This window comes from Octopus sinensis, linkage group LG24 (assembly GCF_006345805.1).
Source record: "Octopus sinensis linkage group LG24, ASM634580v1, whole genome shotgun sequence".
Classification (NCBI taxonomy): domain Eukaryota; kingdom Metazoa; phylum Mollusca; class Cephalopoda; order Octopoda; family Octopodidae; genus Octopus; species Octopus sinensis.
Window position 1 is genome coordinate 4,110,830 of NC_043020.1, and position 5,190 is coordinate 4,116,019.

General features: G+C 40.4%; 1 protein-coding gene across 3 annotated transcripts in view; it reads right to left on the reverse strand.

Moving 5' to 3' along the window:
- LOC115224023 (putative ferric-chelate reductase 1) overlaps positions 1–4,876 on the reverse strand; it is a 46,117-nt gene extending 41,241 nt beyond the window's left edge. For 2 of the 3 annotated variants that reach the window (XM_029794816.2, XM_029794815.2), the window contains exon 1: positions 4,464–4,876. The gene's annotated coding sequence lies outside the window, so the exon portion shown is untranslated. The remainder of the gene's footprint in view (positions 1–4,463) is intronic. The other variant, XM_029794818.2, reaches the window with a different exon arrangement.
- Between the last annotated feature and the right edge of the window lie 314 nt (positions 4,877–5,190).

Genomic DNA, 5,190 nt, shown 5'->3' on the forward strand with positions numbered 1-5,190 from the left:
AACTTATGATGATGCTGATGATGATGATGATCATAATAATAATAATAATAATGATGGTGATGATAACTAATGATTTCTTACATTTGCCAGGATGAAGAATGAGGGGAACAATACAAAGACAGGCATAAAGTGTATGCATGAGGCGGGGGTTACATATGGAATGATAAAAAAATGTTTAAAAAACAGACATTATAGGACCCTAGAAGAAGAGGGAAAGAAAGTGATAGTGATAGGGTCCTGCTGACACAGGAGGATCTCTAGGGATAATCAATGAACCCTCATCATCATCACTGTTTGACAGTGGTCGAGACAATGGAATTTACTGTGTTACGCCAGACTTCATGGTCCATCATAGCATTAAGGAGGTCCTGTTGCTGGATGCCTGTATCCCTGGAGATTACATTAGGGTATCGTGAGCAGATGGCTTCCAGAGGAGAAGAGCAGAAATTACCTCGTTTTCAGCTCTACAACAATGTCCAGCAAACCTTTCACGAGAGGTGATACAGGGGGTAGTTTCCCATATGTTTGTACTTTGGTTGGATGACGCTTCCACGAGAGATTCTGAACCCTACCATCCAATATCATCCTGAATACCAAGGACAAATGCCCTCTTCAACACCTTTCTTCCAACACACAGGTCTACACTGAGAGTGGTACCACCCTTGCCATTCTTGCAACATTCACCCACTTTCTGATAAACTCACTCAAGGACAGTACTTCCCTCTCCACTTTCACTTTCCTTTTCAAGTGAAACTTGAAAATGTCGATGTGGGCTTCACCAAAGAGGGCTGTTTCTGCCCTCATTCCTTTCAGCCTTGTCCATCAGATAACCTCTTTCACCACAACCACCAGACAATGGAAAACTGCCTTGCCTGCCTGATTAAAAGAGGATGGTAGGAAAATCATCATTATGGACTCAGCTGACAAACACACGTCCCACATGCAAAAGCAGCTGTTCAACGTAACTCCACAAGTCAGCAATGCCCAGACACTGAACGAATGCATGCAGTTTAGCTGCGCTGCAAGCACCTCGTACAAGCCTGTCTGACAGCATATTTGTGCCTGTAGAATTGATCTTGAACCCCCCCACCACCACCACCACCAGTGACAAGATTACTAGCAAATGATAATAACACTCATCCTCATCATTTAACATCCATTTTCCATGCTGGCATGGGTTGGACAGATTGACAGGAATTAATAATTAGTCCTGGGTATAATGTTAAACTGTATCTGGTTGTGGAGTCTCAGAGTGGGAATAATGGAATCACCCTTAGCCATAATAACCTCTAGATCATGGTTGGGCAAGGTGTTGTTTCTGTAAGCCGACCCCAAGACCAGGTTGGCATCTGGTGGAATTAAGTCTGCCATATTGGAGTGGGAGTGTTTTTAACCGTGGTCGGCAACCCCTCTAGAGATGGTGTCTCAATAAAAACACAGATGTCCCCTCATCACCACAACCTTCACTTATGAGTGTAAATTTCAAATACAAATATATTGAACAATAGTGTGAATGAGGTTGGAAGTGATAATGGTCAAAAGTTTCTTGTCTGGCAGAGTCCGCTTGGTCATAATTGAGCTGAAAGAAAGGAGGACAGACTGACTGAATGCAACTGTGACGGAATATTTCATCCAAAGTGAAGCTAGCAGATTTGGCCAAAAGAACAGAATGAGAGAGAGATGGCTTGAAAAGGGAATGTTTGATGTAACCCAGCAAAAAATTAAGTGACCAAAATAAGAAAAGCTGAGTAACAGAAGTAGAAATCAAAGAAACCCAAAGCAAGATCTACAAGATGGAAAACAGCAATGTGTAGGATATAGATTAGAAGATGTCAATGACACTGAAAGAGCAGAGACATGGCGGTTCAGATATCAAGTGCCGAGGGACCCCTTGAACAGCTAGTTGTTGCTGGTAGACTACATCAGTTGTTAGTTGTCGGAGCACTGCATCCTTCAAAACTTCCATGCTTTCTGAGATTCACCAACACTACACCTGATTTCCTCCCCTCCATACACACACAAGCATGTATCTGACTCATACATTGTTCGCTTTCCAGACATTTGTACATTACTGCATATACTCTATACGCACTTTCTGACAAGTTGTGGTGCACCTGAGCACTGTATACAATAATTTCATTATTATTTTTATTTTACATGATATTACCCAAATAATAAGATGAAAGAAAAAGATTACCATGAATAAAAGTGATGAAAATAAAATAATGAAAGCAGTAGAGATGGTTAATTCTTGGGCAAGACCAGAAGTACTGGTACCACCATGACCAATGACTTAATATATGCTGTAGCAGTAATGGAAAGACTTGGGAGTGAAGATATCACAACCCCAAAAGACAGAAAGAGAACCATGGTGGGAAAGGCAATTTAAGGGACAGGTAGAACAGTTGCCAAAAGATTTTGCGAGGGTAGAGATTATTAGCAATGGAGAAAAGATAAAAACTAGATTCCATAAACCAATCCAAAGAAAGTACTGGCAGAAATGAAAAGAGAATAATGGAAGAATAAAAACAAAGGATAAATGCAGAAGTTGCCAAGATGAAGGAGAAAAACAAAACTGAAGAGTTGAGACAAAATAAGATTTTTGAAAGAGATCAGAGTAAAGGAACTACAAAAGATGTTAGCACTTAACAAGAAAGAGATAAAGAAATTCTGGAGGAATATTAGGAGTCATGAAGAGAAACACAAGGGTAATGAAGAATTTCTAAAAAAGATAAATGCAAATAACATAGATTTGCCAAAACAAAAAAACAGAGACCACAGGAGAAAAGATGAAAGATGTCTTGAAAGGGATGTCAGACTGGAAATTCCATAAAGCAATCCAAAGAAAGTACTGGCTGAAATGAAAAGAGAATAATGGAAGAATAAAAATAAGATTTGGTTTAGGGATTTGGACTAAAACATTTTCCTACACTTCATGCTAGAATGAGCAGACAGCTGCATCAAGATAGATGTTCCTAAATGGATGAGAAAGGGCAGGGTGGTGCTGATAGTGAAAACTCAAAAGAAAGGAAATATAGCAATTAATTACTGACCAATAACTTGCATTTCACTGATGTAGAAGTTGCTAACAAGTGTAATTTTAAAGGATATAAATTTCTCAAGGAGGGAGATCTACAGCCATCTGGTTCGCTAGTCCTCAGTGAAATCGTCCAACCCATGCCAGCATGGAAAGTGGACGTTAAACGATGATGATGATGATGATGATGACGAATGACAGACAAAGGGATTAAGTCGATTACATCAACCCAGTGCCATGTGGTTGGTAAGCAAGCTACATACCACACAGGTCCTATAGTCCCAGGAAGACATTCATATCGATCTCCTTCTACACCTATCTATATATGCTTATTCAATTAAAAGTTTCAAAACCTGGTTTCTTGCATAAACGGAATTTCCGTCGTTTAAAACATTGGGAAAAAATTTCGAAAAAGCTCGAAATTTTTTTTGGCGGGGGGGGGGGGGGGGGGAGGATTTTTTTTTCTTTTCATATTCCTAATCTCCGACATCTAAAAAGCAGGAATCTGAAGAAAAAAAAACTTTTTCAAAAAAATGCATTTTTCAAGGCGAGGTGCGAAACTGCATTCGACCCCCGATTGCCTGAGAAATAATCTAAAATCACACACACACTGAGGTTTGTCAGATGAAAAAGGAATTGGTGGGTTGGAGGTGAGGAACGGAGTTGAAGGTTTGGCTAACGAGGTTTGTCTGTCGAATGACAAACAAATGTGAAAATAAGAATACAAGGAATTATGTAAACATAGAAGGGCGCTTTTCCTTTTGATTCGATATTTTTTTTAAATCAGTAACAAAAAACCATACTACCTTTGAAATTGTTGCTGTTAACCCTAGGTCAGCCCTGCGTAAGCAACTATGATCAAAACCAATCCAGGTATGACCAGTGTAGAGAATAATGTGAAGGTTCTCGACACATTTTGTTTCAGAGACTGACGACTTTCACGGCGATTTGGCTGTTGTTTCTAGCATTTGAAACGACCACATACAGGCCTCCCCATTAAATAAAATTTCTGACAATAACAAATAATTAATAACAAAAGAAAAAAAAATATTTTTTAAACCATGTTGTGAAGCCGTGTCAGTAATGCCTTACTGCCTTTACTCACAAATCTCAACATTGTGAGTTCAAATCCTACCCAAGTTAACATTTGCTCATCCGCCCTTTTCGGCCAGAAGCATCAACTCGCCCCTCCTCTGCCAAAATTTGAAACAATTACCGCAGAGCATCGGACAAGCTTGCAGTGTTTGTTCCTTCCTACCCTTTACGTTCTGAGTTCAAATCACGCCAAGGCAAACGATGTTTTCCATCCTCCTGGGGCTGGTGAAATAAAATAGCTATCAGTTGGCTGAGTCGAGCCAACTTCTGTTAATTAACTAAGCAAGATTAATTAATATTCTTTGAGCGTCGATAAAAAAAGATGACTTACCTGTTGTTCAGGTGTGGCCTGCCGTTCTAATCCCCAACAAATCTTCCGGGTACACTCAACGCTTTCCCCTTATTTTGTGTCTCCTTCTTCGAGTGTCTCCGTCTCCGTCGTCCTTATTGCTTTGCTTGTCGTTGACGTCGAGGACGACGTGGTCGTGATAGTAGGGAGAGCAGCAGCAGCAGCAGCAGCAGCAACAAAAGCAGAGGTTGTCAGTAGTAGTAGTAATAGTAGTAGTGGTGGTAGTGGTGGTGGTGACAATATTAGTGTGGTTAATTGGGATGGCTATAACGCAAAACGGCTGGTGGAGGTGGTGGCGGCGACAGTCGTTGTAGTGGTGGTGGTGGTGTTGACAGCAGCAGAGAAGTTGGGGATTGGTTTTGCTGGTGTAACAGGGCAACAACGTTTGGGACAAGGCTTTCGTCAAGTCCTTCCACAGTACTTATGTGTGTGTGTGCGTGTGCGTGTGAGTATGTGCGATGGTATGTATAAATGTCAATGTGTGAATATACAATTTATATATATATAGTATACACACCTCCGCTCCATTTTTTTGCAAATCATTCTCATTTAATTGTATATATTTTGTTTGTTTATTCATACGTTTCGTCTCATTCGATACCCTGACCCCAATGTTTGTTACGTCTGTCCTCATATCGTCCCCTCTTTTTCTCAACCTTATGGTAAATAAAGAAATTCTCTATCCCTCCCTCCCTCCCTCTCTCTCTCT